Source organism: Mobula hypostoma, chromosome 3 (genome assembly GCF_963921235.1).
Source record: "Mobula hypostoma chromosome 3, sMobHyp1.1, whole genome shotgun sequence".
NCBI lineage: Eukaryota > Metazoa > Chordata > Chondrichthyes > Myliobatiformes > Myliobatidae > Mobula > Mobula hypostoma.
This window is the reverse complement of record NC_086099.1, coordinates 11,229,243-11,246,226: the sequence shown is the minus strand read 5'-3', so window position 1 is coordinate 11,246,226 and position 16,984 is coordinate 11,229,243. Positions and strand designations below refer to the sequence as shown.

The 16,984-nt window shown below is 41.0% G+C and overlaps 1 protein-coding gene across 13 annotated transcripts in view; it reads left to right on the top strand.

The window, feature by feature from the left end:
- The window catches only part of LOC134343853 (transcription factor 4-like), a 685,533-nt gene that overhangs the window by 362,827 nt on the left and 305,722 nt on the right, over positions 1 to 16,984 (top strand). Inside the window, exon 1 of one of the 13 annotated variants that reach the window (XM_063042654.1) lies at positions 1,984 to 2,417. The exons of the other annotated variants lie outside the window; for them this stretch is intronic. The gene's annotated coding sequence lies outside the window, so the exon portion shown is untranslated. Of the gene's footprint in view, positions 1 to 1,983; positions 2,418 to 16,984 lie in introns of those variants that run through there. 13 annotated transcript variants of the gene reach the window in all.

Sequence of the window (16,984 nt, the reverse complement as noted above, 5' to 3'; positions counted from 1 at the left end):
ACAGACCTTTTGCTTGATGGTCCATGGCATAAAAAATGGTTGGGACCCCCGCTCTAAAACAATTGCCTAATGACTACACTACTGTGCCATACAGTACAATCAGGTAGTGCATGTTAAGCAATAACAGAATTCAGAGTAAAGTGTGGCAGAGAAATGACGGTGCAGGTCGATAATAAGGTGCATTGTCCTAACAATGTGGATTGTGAGGTCAAAGGTTTCCTTAATCATACCAGGGAGCCTAATACGATTGCAACGTAATCTAGTTGGATGGTCAAACCCAGTTGAAGTAGAAGCAGCCGGAAATGACTTAGTGCCTCAAGCCAGTTCTGCAGTTCGGCATATTAAGACCAATCTGTGGTCGAACTCCAGTGGAAAGCAACAGAGTTACAGATGAAAAATGCACAAAAAAGAATAGAACAAAGAGAAGATGAAGAAACTGCATGGTTGTTGCCTTTCATTCTCATTCTCATTTTCTCTCTCTCACTTTTCCCCCTCCCCTCTCCCCCTCACCCCTCCCCCTCACCCCTCCCCCTCACCCCCTCCCCTCCTCACCCCTCCTCCTCACTCTCTCCCCTCTCCCTCTCCCCCTCTTTCTCTCCCTCCCCCACTCCCCCTCCCTCTCTCCCCCTCTCCTCCTCTCTCTCCTCCCTCTCCCTCTCCTCCTCTCCCTCTCCCTTCCCCTCACTCCCTCACCCTCTCCCTCTTCCCCCTCCCCTCCCCCTTCCCCTCTCACCCCCTCAACCTCTCCCCCTCTCCCCTCTCCCTCCCTCCCCTTCTCCCTCTCCCTTCCGCCCCCCTCTCCATTCCCCCCTCACTCCCTCTCTCTCCCGCTCTCTCCCCTACACTTTCCCCTTCCCCCACCTTTGCTCACTCTCTCTCTCTCTCTCTCTCTCTCTCTCTCACTATCACACTCTGTCTTTATGTCTCTCTCTATCTCTCTCTTTCTCTATCTCTCCCCCCGTAAACATTTTTTGTTAAGTGGTATTTGTAAGATATTTGTGATAGTGGCAAACATTAGTTACAATTTTTGACCCAAATGGTAACTATTACAAATAAAACATAGACCATTACAGCTTAGTAAATGTCCTTTGACCCAAAAAGTTGTGCTGATCTTTTAACCTTCTCTAAGATCAATCTAACCTTTTTTCCCACATAGCTCTCCATTTTTCCATCATCCATTTGCCTGTCTAAGAGTTTCTTCAATGTCCTGACGAAGGGTTTGGCTTAAAATGTCAACTATACTCTTTCCCATAGATGCTGCCTGGCCTGCTGAGTTCCTGCAGCATTTTGTGTGTGTTGCTCTGGATTTCCAGCATCTGCAGATTTTCTCTTGTTTCTTAAATGTCCCTAAAGTATTTACCTCTCCTATCACTCCTGGCAGTGCATTCCACACACGCACCACTTGCTATGTGGAAAAAAAATCTATCGTTTACATACCCCCTACACTTACCTTCAATCACCTTAAAATTATGCCCTTTGCACCCTGTGGAAAAGTCTCTGGCTACCCAGTCTGGATGCCTCTTACCATCTTCTACACCTCTATCATCTGTGCTCCAAATAAGATTAACATTTTTGTTATCCTTAACACACGGTAAAGAAAACTGACTACTTCTAGTTTTAATTTCTAAGGTGTAAACTTCACTTTTATTGTGTTTCCTGTTCCATCATTTCAACCAAGCTCATTTTAACATGATTGTTAAAAAAATTTCTTCTATGTATTACTCTTAGATTTTGTCCCTCTTTCTCAGCGAGCCACAATAAACAAAAAAAAAATTGCTTCATAATTTATTATTTCTTTTCATTGCCAGTAAAAGTTGAACTATCAGGAGAATGTGTTTGTGAACTGATTTATTTTCCGCTTCGCAGGAGTTGTCTGCCTTGCTCTCTTTGGTGTGTCCTCTGTCTCTTTCGACTGAGACAAGGGGGCGTTGCTATGTCGGACTCTGTGAAAGAAATTCAGGCGTACAGACATGTTGACTAATTTACAAAAGAGCTCCTCTCTTTTTATATTATTTAGCGTCTGGCTGTTGCAGCAGTCCTTCAGTTCTCAGCGGGTTAACCGAAGAACAGGAGATGGATTGTAATTGGCCTATTTAGGGTATTTTGCATGTGAATACCGTGCAAGTGAAGCATTACTAAGTCTGTTGTGAATGACAGGGTGATTAGAATTTAGATTAGGAAACCCATTCACCAGTCAGAAAGTACAGTAATTGGCTCAGTGTGGTGAAAGTTGATTACATGTAATGATAAAGTAATAATTTCGGTATTTAATATTGATCTACATAAGCAGAAAGTTGGTGCAGTGTCACCTTAACCAGGGGAATAACTCTGCGGTATCTAATTAACCAGTGAGATAAAGTTTAAAAACAAGCCATGCTGATTTGGAGAACTTTGCGAAGGACACATGTATATTATAGGTACGTATATTATATGTTTAGGCCAAAATCCTAAACGTACTGCTGGAAAAATTGATCTGCAAGCCCTATTATTATGCATAGATAGCCAGATGATAAATATATATATGTAAGATATATAACTAAATTAAATTAAATATATACAAAGTTAAATTAAATTTGCAGTGCAAAACAATTGCAGCAAAGCATAGTGAGGTGGCATACATGGATTCATCGTCCATTCAGAAATCTGATGGCAGAGGGGAGGTATATGTTGAGTTAATGTTGCTTCAAGCAGTTAAGATTATGTGTGGGAAGTTTATTAATGAGTTTTATTGTATGGTTTAGAGGTAACTAGGTTTAAGAGGAAGCCTATTATATCAATTAAAAAATAATTTTGTGGAAAATCTCAGTGCTATCAGTAATTTATTTCAATGCTTGCAATTAATACTGTGGAAATTTGAGGTATTTGTACTTCAGATCACTGGTTGCACAAGCAAAATAAAGCTTGCTTTGTCAGGCAGTCATATGCCCTCTGCCATGGGATCTTTAATTGTTATATTTATCAAATATAATTTAAAGGAAAATTAATGCTTAATTGAATAGTTAGTACTCCTTGATATTTCTCAATTTTAAAGCAACATAAAATGGCTTTCTTTCACAGCCCCTTCAGTCAAGCTATACAGAGTAAACACAAAAGATTCTGCAGATGCTTGAAACACACAAAATGCTGAAGGAACTCAGCAGGTCAGGCAGCATCTATGGATATGAACAAACTGTCGGCGTTTCAGGCTAACACTCTTCATCAGGACTGACGAAAGGTCACGGCCCTAAACATTGACTGTTTGTTCCTCTCCATAGATGCTACATGACTTGCTAAGTTCAGCATTTCGTGTGAAACTGCACTGAGTCCTTAAAGTGATTCACCAGCCATTTTGCATCAAGTGTGCATCACTGACAGCAGTCTGGAGATTGGAGCACTTTGGATTTTACTTTTAACAGCTAATTTTTTGCTGTGATCCTTCTAGGATGTCAAATTATTCCCGAAATTCTGTAATGTTCTGTAAAGAAGTGGTACTTAGTGATGGCCATTTATTAGCAATTTCATGACCTGAGCTCAGTGGAATGAAATGTGTACTTTATTTCAGAGATTTTCAAAGGAGTGATTAAAGCAAAGATTTTATTATCTAAAAGCTTTTTTTGTTTATCTGAATGCAGATTTAGTCCCTCAGCAGTTAGGAACAAAATCAGAATCAGGTTTAACGTCACTGGCATATATCATTGTCTTGTGGCAGCAGTACAGTGCAATACATAAAATAACTATATGGTATAACTACATGTATGGTGCGCATGTGTATCTATTAGTGTAAATTAGTGGTACAAAAAAAAGACAAGAAGAAATAGTGAGATAGCTTGCATTGTCCATTCAGAAATCTGATGGTTGATCGGGGAAGAACCTGTTCCTGAATCATTGAGTGCATGTTTTCAGGCTCCGGCACCTCCTTGCTGATGGTAGCAATGAGAAGAGGATATGTCCTTGATGATGGATGCCACCTTTTTAAGGCATTGCATTTTGAAGATGTCCTCGATTGCTGGGAAGGCTTCTGCCCATGACAGAGCTTATGTTTGCAACTTACTGTTTTGTGATCCTGTGAAGTGGCCCCTCTATACTAGATGGTGATGCAACCAGTCAGAATGCTCTCCATGGTACTTCTGTAGAAATTTGCTGGAGTCTTTGGTGACATACCAAGTCTCCTCAAACTCCTCATGAATTATAGCCATTGTCATACCTTCTTTGTAATTGCATCAGTATGGTGGGCCTAGGATAGATCTTAAGAGATGTTGACACCCAGCAACTTTAAACTGATCACCCTTTCCATTGCTGATCCCTTGATCTGGACTGGAGTGTGTTGTCTCAGTTTCCAAATGCAAATACAATGTTACCATTCATTTTGAGAAGCCTGGAATGTAGAGGGATTTACTGGTGAGGCTTTATAAGGCACTGATCGGGCCACACTTGAAGTATTGTGAGCAGTATTGGGCCCTTGTCTAAGAAAGGATGGGTTGGCATTGAAGAGGGTTCACAAGAAGTTTCATGAGAAGTATTCCAGGAGTAAAAGTTTTAAATTGGAGAAGCGTGTGATGGCTCTAGGCCTGCACTCACTGGAGTTTAGACGAATGAGGAATAAATCGCATTGAAACCTATCGAATGTTGAAAGGCCTAGAGAGTATGGATATGGAGAGGATGTTTCCCATAGTGGGGGGGTCTAGGACCAGAGGGCACAGCCTCAGAATAGAAGGACATTTTTTTAGAACTGAGGTGAGAAGGAATTTCTTCAGCCAGTGGATGGTGCATCTGTGAAATTCAATGCCAGAGAGGGCTGTGATGGCCAAGTCGTATTTAATATTTAATGTGGATGTTGATAGGTTCTTGAATAGTAAGGGTGTCAAAGGTTGTGGGGAGAAGGTAGGAGATCAGGGTTGAGTGGGATGACAAATCAGCCTTGATAGAATGATGAAGCATAGTTGATGGACCAAAACACCTAATTTTGCCCCTAAATCTTACGGTCTTACTTTTGGTGCCTTATGAGAATAGGTTGAATGAACTTGGCCTTTTCTCCTTGGAGTGAAAGATGAGAGATGACCTGATAGAGGTGTATAAGATGATGAGAGGCATTGATCGTGTGGATAGCCAAAGGCTTTTTCCCAGGTTGAAATGGCTAACATGAAGAAGGCATAATTTTAAGGTACTTGGAAGTAGGTATAAAAGGGATGTCAGAGATAAGTTTTTCCACAGAGAGTTATGGGTGCGTGGAACGCTCTGTCAGTGAAGGTGGTAGAAGTGAATACAATAGCATCTTTTAAGAGTTTTAGAAAGGTACATGGAGCTTAGAAAAATAGAGGGCTATGTGGTAGGGAAATTCTAGACAGTTCTAGAGTGGGTTACATGGTCGACAAAACATTGTGGGCCAGAGGGCCTGTAATGTGCAGTAGATTTCTATGTTTCTATGTTAGAGCATTCAGGGAATCCAGTTTTCCTCAGCAGGCCAGGCAACATCTATGGAAAAGAATAAACAGTTAAAGTTTCAAGCAGAGATGAAGGGTCTTGGCTCAAAATGTTGACTGTTTACTCTTTTCCACAGTTGGTGCCAGGCCTGCTGAGTTCCTGCTGCATTTTGTGTGTGTTGCTTTGGACTTCCAGCATCTGCAGATATCCTCATGTTTGTGAAACCGGTTTTTCAAGTGGTTTTGCTAGTAATCAGAGTCTTGTGTCAAATTCCAGTATTTAGGACAACAAACAAAAGTACAATTGGATTGAGCTTCATTACATGTCCTGACTTCTGCTCTAATAAATGTTTAATTCCACCTCAAATTGTGACCGGGCCAAGTTCAAATATGGTCTGCATGCCTGAAATAACTGTTATAATGAGATTTTAATGACATGGTTATCTATTTTAGTGAGATACCTGCTCTAGCGCTCAAACTCAAAGCAGATATGAGCCATAAGTGAATAAACTGTCTAAAGAAATCAAATATAACTGTTTCAGGGAATGATGATCATTAGTCATTGTAAATGTAAGAGGAGTTGAAGATAACCGTTCCAAGAAAATTCCAGGAGTTAATTGTGACTGTGCTGTTCAAAGTGTGAAGTAAATTTATTATCAAAGTACGTACTGCATATGTCACCTCATACAGCCCTGAGATTCATTTTCTTGCAGGCATTCACAGGAGAACAAAGATTCAACTAAAACTCTACCGAAATGGACTGATTGTCTACTTGGAGAAAGATTTAAACTTGCTCCTTTTGAAATTCAAAGCTCAGAGTACATTTATTATTAAAGTACATATATGTCACCATATACAGCCGGAGGTTTATTTTCTTGTGGGCATTCGCAGTAAATATAAAGAAACGTAATACAATTAATAATAAACAGAAACAAACAAACAACCAATGTCCAAAAGGCAACAAATTGTGCAACTACATAAAGAAGTAATGAATAAATAAGTAACAAGCAACATTTAGAGCATGAGTTATAGAGGCCTTGACAGTGAGTCTGTAGGTTGTGCAATGAGTTCAGTGTTGCGGTGAGTGAAGTTATCCACACTGATTCAGGAGTCTGATGGTTGAAGAAATGAGGGTAATTATCTTCAACCTAATAGAATGAAATCTCTGATTTTAAACCTCCGTTGCCCATGGCCATACCCACCCATGGGAAAGGTTTCGGGAGTAAACCCCGAGGAAGAAATCTGGAGCCGGGGTCCCTAAGGCAGTTTGATGTTGCTTACAACTTCACTCTGGCAACCTCTGCGACGACTCTAGTGCCAAGTTGTTTCGGTGCTTGCCCTTCCCTTAGACTACATCAGTGGCGTGGAGAAGGGGAGCCTGCTGCACCAGAGATCCCCTGAGATCAACGGCTGTTACTAATTTTCAGTGTTTGGGTTAGGAGGCACAAGCTCTGAAGAGCATCTTCTACAAAGTTGGGATTGGCACCAAGCTTGTCAACATCACCTCACTCAATAAGACCTTAAGACATAGGAGCATGATTAGGCCATTGGCTCCTCCAATCTACACTGCCACTCCATCATGACTGATTTTTTTCCCTTCTCAAACCCATCCTCCTTCGTTCTCCTCATTACGTTTGACACAATAACTAACCAAGCAACTATATATGAACCTCTGCTTGAGGTATACCCAATGACTTGGCATCCACAGCCATCTGTAGCAATGAATTCCACAGATGCACCACCCTCTTGCTAAAGAAATTCCTCCTTACCACTGTTCTACAATAGGTAGCCAGAACTACCTAATGCATCACCAGCATCACCATCAAGGAAAGGTGCTGGAAAAAGGCCAGCAATATCATGAAGGGTGCCACCATCAGCTTACAGACCATTCGTCCCACTCCCTTTAGGGAACAGGCTACACAGCATTCACACCAGGACCACCAGACTCAAAAACAGTTACTTTCACCAAGCAGTAAGGCTGATCAACACCTCCACCCACTAACCCACTCCTTCAAACACCACTATTTTATCTTTTCCTGTTAGAGTCCCCTTATGCACAGACACTCCTGTACCTAGTGTCACTTTACGGACATGCAATCAATCTACGTACTGTAGATAAACTATCATATGTATCTACTGTATATTTATTGTTTTATTATTGTGCCCTTTACGTTATTCTGCGTTTTGGGCTGCATCTGACCCAGGGTAACAATTAATTTGTTCTTCTTTACACTTGTGTACTGGAAATGACATTGAGCAATCTCGACTCTTGTAAAGGAACTCCATCCTCATCCACCCTGCTTTCTCCACTCCACTGACCTCCTTGCCTGCCTGTGAAACAAACCCTGAGCAATAAGTAATGGAGGGAGCTAAGCAGGTCAGTTAAAAGTTCGAAGTAGATTTATTATTGAAGTACATGTATGTCAACCATGTACAGCCTGAGATTCATTTTCTTACAGGAATACTCAATAAATCCAAGAACAATATTAGAATCAATGTAACTTGGGCATTTGACCTGATTGCAAAAGGCAATGAGCTGTGCAACTAGATTTTGATTATGAATACACGCAGTCCTCTTTTATTGTCATTTAGTAATGCATGCATTAAGAAATGATACAATATTTCCTCCGGTGTGATATCACAAAACACAGGACAGACCAAGACTGTGAAAACTGACAGAACCACATAATTATAACATGTAGTTACAACAGTGCAACAATGCCATAACTTGATGAAGAAGTCCATAAGCACAGTAAAAAGTTCAAAGTCTCTCAAATGTCCCACATCTCATGCAGACGGGAGAAGGAAGAAAAACTCTCCCTGCCATGCCCAACCATAATCCGTCTCTGAGTCATCCGAAAACTTCGAGCCTCCGAATCAGCTCTCCAACACCGAGTACTGAGCGCCATCTCTGTCCAAGCGATTCGACCTCAGTCTCGGTCGCCAACAGCAGGCAAAGCAGGCAAAAGAGAAAAAACATAGTTATTGTTACTATTTATTATAAATAATAAATAAATAGCAATAATACTAGTAATGAGGGTCAGGCAGCATTTGTGGACTGAAATGGCCAGTCAATGTATCATATCAAGACTCTTCCTCTTTCGCTATACAGATGCTGCCTGACCCATTGGTCTCTGTATTTATTTTGTGCTCCAAGTTCCAGCACCTGCAGCCTCTTGTGTCTCCCCTGTGACCACTCTTATAAAGGGAGATAAAGATGAGCTCTATTTTCCACATGCACCTCGTGTTGTGAAACGTGTCGTTTGCGTCTTCATTTACGTTGCGTTTGGGGAAGCTCACAAGCGTCAACATGCTTCTGGTGCCAATATAGCGTGCCCGCAAACTTCCCTAACCCGTGGGTCTTCTGACTCTGGGAGGAATCTGGAGCACACGGAAGGAACCCACGTGATCACAGGGAGGCAGGTAGCGGCAGGAATTGAACCCCATTCAGTCAGTGTTTCAGGTTGAAACCCTTCATCTGTCATCCCAAAGCTGTGCCCAATATACTGATGAAGAAATTCTGACTATCTGTCATATCTATGGAAAGGGCTGAAGTCTATCAGTGACCGCTGTGCAGTCTTTCTGGTGAATGTAATTGACAGTAGAAGCTAATGATGGAGTCTGGAGTGAGGGTGGGTGTGAGATGGATCATGTAATGTAGGTAATAGAACATAGAACAGTACAGCACAGGAACAGGCCCTGTGGTGCACAATGTTGTACTGAATCAAATAAGTTAGTAACCAAATGGGTAACTAAAGTAATCTGTTCTGCTTACACAATGTCCATGTTCTTTCATTTTCCTCACATCCATGTGCCTATTATCATCTCTTCAAAGTCCCTAATGTATCTGCCTCTACCACCATCCCAGGCAGTGCATTCCAGTCACCCACCACTCTCTGTATAGAAAACTTGCTCCTGACATCTCCTTTGAAATTACGTCCCCCCCCCCACCACACCTTAAATGCATGCCTTCTGGTATTCGACCCTGGGAAAAAGATAACTGTCTGTCTACTCTATCTCTGCCTCTCATAATCCTTATGATTGATGGTGATAGTTGTTGAGTGATGAGAGTGTGGTTAATTGACCTGTGGCGGAGATGACTGGTAGGGGAAGGCACCATTTGAAGATGAATTTGTTGACCTTGACCACTTATACGAGGTCATTAAATTTCTTGTGGGACTGCATCCAGCCCCTCAGGGCTGTACTTCTGTGAACTTTCGCAGCCATCTGTTCCCACTGCTTTCTATTGTGTGTCTGCTTTCCGGAAGATTCAAGGCAAGGTCTTCTCCTTTCTGCCTCCTCCACTCAGGTCTCCAGTGAAGCAGCCGAGATCCTGGTGTCCTACTCCTACCCATTCGAAACCCTCCTGCTCCCTTCCCCAGATCGGATTTGTTTGCTGAACAACTACTAACATTTGCTTCTGTCACTTTGCACCTTTCAGAGAGTAACTGCACAGAAACAGGCCATTCGGTCCATCTAGTCCATGACAAGCTATTATTCTATCTTGTTCCTTTGATTTGCACCTGGACCGTAGCGCTCCAACCTCCTCCTATCCATGTAGTGACCCAAATATCTCCTTAATGTTGAAATTAAAACCGCATCCACCACTTGCTCGTTCTACTCTTCCACCAGCCTTTGAGTGAAGAAGCTCCCCCTCATGTTTCCCTTAAACATTTCCTTTAGTTCATACAAAATGCTGTAGGAACTCAGCAGATCAGGCAAAAACTGCGGAGAAGAATAAACAGTCAACATTTCCGGCCAAGAACCTTCATCCAGTCTTCATGAAGGGTCTCAGCCCGAAATGTTGACTGTATGTTCCTTTCCATAGATGCTGCCTGACCTGCTGAGTTTCTCCAGTATTTTGTGTAGTTACTCTGCATTTCATCTGCAGAATCTCTTGTGTTTACTCTTAACCCATGATCTCTGGTTCTATTCTCAGTGGAAAAAGCCTGCTTGCATCTACCCAATCTACATTTAGTCCTCATAATTTTATATACTGTACCTCTATCAAATCTCTTCTCATTCTCCTGTTCTCCACAATTCTTTCCTGTGGAAGGGCCAGGCCAGCATTACGCTGAGTGAAGCTGCTTTAAATCCTACAAGCCACTAAGGTAGTGAGTGGATAACTTCACTCACCTCATCACTGAACTGATCACTAAACAAAACTTATTGACTTACTTTTGAAGGACTCTGCAATTCATGTTTATTTATTTATTTCTGTATTTATTTATTGTTTCTTTTTGTACTTGCACAGTTTGTTTTGCACATTGTTTGCTTGTTGGTCTTTGCGTGTGATTTTTCATTGATTCTATTGCATTTCTTTGTTCTACTGTGAATACTTGCAAGAAAATGCATTTCAAAGTGGTATATCTTGACATATATGTACGTTGATAATAAATTTACTTTGAACTTTGATCTCCTGCTGATGAACGAAGCCAATGAGTGAAGTGGGGAGCACTGACTGCATGTAGTAATCCATATAATTAGCAGATGTCATGCCACCCCAATGGGCAGAGGTTAATCGCCTCTCGCAGTCACTGTGATCGTCTTTCCGACGCCAACCAATTTATAGCTGTCGATGTTTACATCTATTTCCATCATTTCACTTCATCTATTTAATCTGTCTGGGCCCTTCCTCACAGACATGGATTTCTTTTCTCTGAAAATGAGAAGATTTTGCTGAAATATTTTGTACAGGCCTTTGCTGACTTGGTCTGTGTGTCTGGTACAGCCATCAGCTGCCTTTTTGTACCGCTATTGAACCCGTCCCAGGTGTATAGGTAGATAGGGTCGTAAATTATCCTGGGATTGAAACGGTTAATGTATGAGGAGCATTTGATGGATTTGGGCTTGTACTTGCTGGAGTTTAGAAGAATGAGTGGGGAATATCTTCTTGAAACCTATTGAATATTGAAAGGCCAAGAGAGAATCATTCTTACCTATCACCTGTCAGCTTGTACTCCTCATCTTCTCCTCACCTTCTTATTCTGACCTCTGTCCCTTTCCTTTTCCAGTCCCGATGAAGAGACTCGGGCCTAAATGTCATTTATTTTTTCCTCTCCATTATTGCTGCTTTATCTACTGAACTCCTCCAGCATTTTCTGTGTATATTGCTCAAGATTTCCTGCATTTGCCAAACTCGTTGTATCAATAGTCAAGAAAGATATATTTTCAAATATAAAAACTGATAGATAATGCTAGAGCAGTCCCAGACCTAAAAGGTTAAATGCTTCCCTTTGACTTTGTGTCGATATTTTAGATATGTTAGGCAAGAAGTAAAATTCGAAATACATTTATTATAGAAGTACGTAAACATGTCCATATACTACCTGGCGTTCAAACTAAATTTATTCTCAACATATTCCACCTGGACATTAATTTTCTTGCAGGCAGTCACAGGAAAATAAAGAAGTACAATAGAATTAATGAAAAAGACCATACAGAAAGATTGACAAATAATCAATGTATAGAAGAAGACAGAATCTGAATCAGATGTAATATCACCAGCATATGTCGTGAAACTTGCTGTTTGCGGCAGCAATCAGAGTCATAGTCATAGTCATAGTCATAGTCATACTTTATTGATCCCGGGGGAAATTGGTTTTCGTTACAGTTGCACCATAAATAATAAATAGTATTAGAAATAGTAATAGTAATACTACTATTAGTAAATAGTAAACAGTAATAGTCATAGAAATAATAAATAGTAATAAATAGTAGTAGAAAATAGTAATAAATAGTTAAATAGTAATATGTAAATTATGTCAGTAAATTATGAAATAAGTCCAGGACCAGCCTATCGGCTCAGGGTGTCTGACCCCCCCAAGGGAGTAGTTGTAAAGTTTGATGGCCACAGGCAGGAATGACTTCCTATGACGCTCTGTGTTGCATCTCGGTGGAATGAGTCTCTGGCTGAATGTACTCCTGTGCCCAACCAGTACATTATGTAGTGGATGGGAGACATTGACCAAGATGGCATGCAACTTGGACAGCATCCTCTTTTCAGACACCACCGTCAGAGAGTCCAGTTCCATCCCCACAACGTCACTGGCCTTACAAATGACTTTGTTGATTCTGTTGGTGTCTGCTACCCTCAGCCTGCTGCCCCAGCACACAACAGCAAACATGATCGCACTGGCCACCACAGACTCGTAGACATCCTCAGCATCGTACGGCAGATGTTAAAGGACCTCAGTCTCCTCAGGAAATAGAGATGGCTCTGACCCTTCTTGTAGACAGCCTCAGTGTTCTTAGACCAGTCCAGTTTATTGTCAATTCGTATCCCCAGGTATTTGTAATCCTCCACCATGTCCACACTGACCCCCTGGATGGAAACAGGGGTCACCGGTACCTTAGCTGTCCTCAGGCCTACCACCAGCTCCTTAGTCTTTTTCACATTAAGCTGCAGGTAATTCTGCTCACACCATCTGACAAAGTTTCCTACCATAGCCCTGTACTCAATCTCATCTCCCTTGCATTGCAATATATAAATAACCATAAGAAATATATATTAAAACAATTAACTAGTGCAAAAAGAAAAAAAGAAAACAGTGAGGAAGTGGTCACTGTCCATTCAGGAATCTGATGGCGGAGTGGAAGAAGCTGTTCCTGAAACGCCGAGTGTGTGTCTTCAGGCCCCTGTACATCCTCCTTGACAGTAGCAATGAGAAGAAGGCAGGTCCTGAGTGACGGGATCCTTAATAATGGATGTCTCCTTCTTGTGGCATTGCCTTTTGATGGTGTCTTCAGTGCTGGGGAGATTAGAGGCCATGATGGAGCTGACCGAGTTTAATTGATCAAATAAAAGAAAAAATACTGAGAACATGCGTTTGTAGAACTCTTGAAAGAGAGTGTGTAGGCTGTGAAATCAGTGCAGAGCTGAGGTGAGTGAAGTTCTCATGCTGGGAAATTGAAGCATGTGTTCATTGTAAGATTATGGGAATTTGATGGTGAGGTGGAGGTACTGAAGACCAGCAGTGATGGTCTTACTGAATGCTGGAGTAAGCTTGTGGAGCCATGTGACATGCTCCCACTGCAGGTTTCTCTTGTTAATGTTAATATATTAGAGATTCATTCTAATCTACAGTTGATCTCACTTGGGAAAACAGCTGGTGATTTGAGACTCAGCTTTAGTACTCAAATTAAAAAGGTCAGATTATTGGCCAAGTTTCCTACTCGCTGCTTACAGTACAGCGACTTCTGCTGGAGAACTTGCGGGTGTGGATATTGGAGAGGAGATCTCCCAAGCTGAAGGATCAAAGATCAACTTTATTCACCATATGTATTTACATGTTTTAGGAATTTGCTGTGGAGTTGGTCAGGGCATGACATGCAACAAAAAAAAAACAATATTCAACAATTATATAGAATAAAGGATTATATAAAAATAAAGTTAGAATTTAAAGTACAGATATGGAATAAAATGTGCATAAATACATAGATGCCAGAATATATTTGCAATATATACAGCATTATTAGATGTGGTGTACAGTGGTTAAAATACAATGGGAAGTGTCTTTTTAGTTGAAAGTCTGTCCTATAGTTAATCTGGAGTCTTGAGAAGCACCTTCCTAAAAACCAACTTTTTAAATTTGGTACTTATCCTAAGGATTAGTTAATGCTTGTTAATGTTGATAACATTTATGTAATTTGGTATATTTGATTACATTTTATTGAATATAATTTTTTTCTTTATTTCACAAACATGAGAAAGTCTGCAGATGCTGGGAAATCCAAAGCAACATACACAAAATGCTGGATGAACTGAGCAGCCATGGTTGCACCTATGGAAATGAGTAAACCGTTGGTGTTTTGGACCGGTTTTGGCCCGAAATGTTGACTGTTTACTTTTTTCCATAGATGCTGCCTGGCCTGCTGAGTTCCTCTGGCATTTTGTGTATGTTGCTTACGATTTTTAATTTGTCTTGTGTTCTTACGACTATGTTGATTTATCTTTACAATCTATGCAAAGCACTTTGAGCCTGTATCTTAATGCCTGAAAGCTGCTATATAAAAAGTTACTATTATTAATAGAAAGATTAGAGTGATCAGCCTTAAGTAGCCTTAACCAAAGATTCCTTTGAAGCACAGTGCATTGCGGGGGCTCTACTCCAGAACAAAAAAATTAGTAGTTTAAATATTGTACATATGTTTCCTTTTCATTTTATTTCTGCAATGATAAAGCTATTTATGAAGAAATGTATTTCAGCAATCCTAAATATTTATGAACTTTGCATATTATCATCTCAGTGTTTATCTTTCAGTTTGCCATCTCATTTTCTTAGCTATTTTTCAGTGCCTCTTTCCTTTTAGACTCTTTTCTAACTCTTGTAAGCCTTTAAATAGTGATTTGTGATTCTTAATTGTCCTGTTGGTATATTTCTCCGTGTATCTGTTAAGCATTTCTTCGCCTCTAACTCTCCCACTAGGATTAGAGGTGGTACAGTAGCGTAGTGATTAGAGTAATGCGATTATAGACCCAGGTTCAATTCCTGCTGCTGCCTGTAAGGTATTTGTACATCTTCCCCATAATAGTGTGGATTTCCTCCCACAGTCAAAGACATACAAGGCTAATTGGAACCGTGCGTGTAATTGGATGGTTTGGCCGGAAGGGTTTGTTACCGTCCTGTATTACTGAATAAAATTATAGCACTGAACAGATACTCCAAGGTATATAAATACTTCAGAATTGGTTGTACACTGAAGAATTATCTTCTCTTTCTTTTCACGTCACAAGACTAAAAGTAAATTATAATTGAAATTCGAGTTCCATATTTAAAAGAGTAGAGAATTTATTAATTCAGTGTTTCTTAATCAGAATTTATAATATAGTTTTCTAATACTCTGATCAAAACCATAAATTCGGAGAATACTGCACGCTTAAAACGAAACATGTATGAATTCTAATATTGACGATCGAGGCTCCGAGATATAATGAGGAAAACAGGAGAGATTTAACTAGTGTAACCCGCACACAAAATGCTGGAGGATCTCAGCAGGTCAGGCAGCATCTATGGAGAGGAATAAACAATAAATGTTTCGGGCCGAGAATCTTCATCACGTGGGTGGGGAAGGGGAGGATGAAGTAGGAAGGTGTAAGTTGATAGGTGGAAAAGGTAAATGGCTGAACGAGAAGGAATCTGATAGGAGAGGGGAGTGGAAGGAGGAAGAGGTACCAGGGGAGGTGATAGGCAGGTAAGAGAAGAGAAGAGTTAAGAGGGGAACCAGACTAGGGAATAGAAGAGGAGGGAAAGGGGAGGGGGGAGAATGATAAGAAGTTAGAGAAATCAATGTTCATGCCAGAAGTATAACTACACGATGGCGATATGTTAGGTTATTTTGCGTTTAAAAAAAACTTTAGTGGTGCATTGTGCTTCTAGTCAAGTTCAAGTACATTGTCGACTGACTGTATGTATATACAACCAAATGAAACAGTGTTCCTGCGGACCACAATACATCCACAAAACATATATCATAAAACAAAATATTAGCATAAATACATTAATAAAATATAATTCAAAATGCATATAGTGTGCAACACAGGTAAACAGTAAACAGCTCACTGTCCTAGTGATGAGACCTCGGTGGTGATAGGGTATTGATTAGTCTCACAGCCTGATGGAAGAAACTGTTACCCAACCTGGCAGTCCTAGTCCTAATGCTCCTGTACCTTCTTCCTGGCAGTAGTGGGTCAAAAGGATTGTGGGATGGGTGGTGAGGATCCTCAACAATGCTTTGGGCTCTTTATCTACACTGACAAGTGTAGTTCCAAAACAAAGCATCAAAGCAATAAGATATTTTCTAGTGAAGACGAGGAGAGGAAAAATAAAAGATTTCCACTCAAAGCTGTACTTCCTAAGTGAAGCCATCTGTTTGTTGGGGTCAACTATGGGTACTGAGTCCAAGCTGTCTATTTGATATGCAAGCCAGGGCAGTACGATATGGAGAGCAAGTTGTTGCCCATGTAGCAGGCTCACCCTCCCCACGCAGCTGATGAGTTGAAAGGAACGGCAGAAACCAATATAATTTGGCGTCAGAGGCATCGCAGGAGTTGTCAGTCAGCGTTCAACTCAACTTAGGACTGCCTTAGGGACGCCAGGTCCGGATTTTTCCTTGGGGTTACTACTAAAGCCTTCCTTATGAATGGCAAGGGAGTGGAGGTTTGAGATCAGAGTTTTCCTTCTCATAGATGGGACGCCAACCACGGCTGACGAGTCCCATCTGCCCAAAGCAACTGGTTTAAAAGTGCCAATAACATGCCTAAGCCCCTTCTCTTGTCAGTAGAAGTTGAATGCCAGGAGTTGGACTTGGTTGTCAGAGGCTATTTGAGATGCATGCTATTAGGAGCATTTATTAGGTAGAGAGAGCTTATCCCCACAACTCTCCTCCCTCAGCTACAACAACCTTAAGGATCCGAACTTCCTAAACTAATAATTTCCTTGCTGGTATGGCTCTGCCAACGCATGCATCATGGAGCACTGCTCTACGGTTTGCCTAAAGGAAAATTTGTGCAGTCAGCTGGGTAGTTATCGGAAGACTCGCTTTACACTGACAGGATATCTTCATTGTATGAGAGCGAGTCTAAC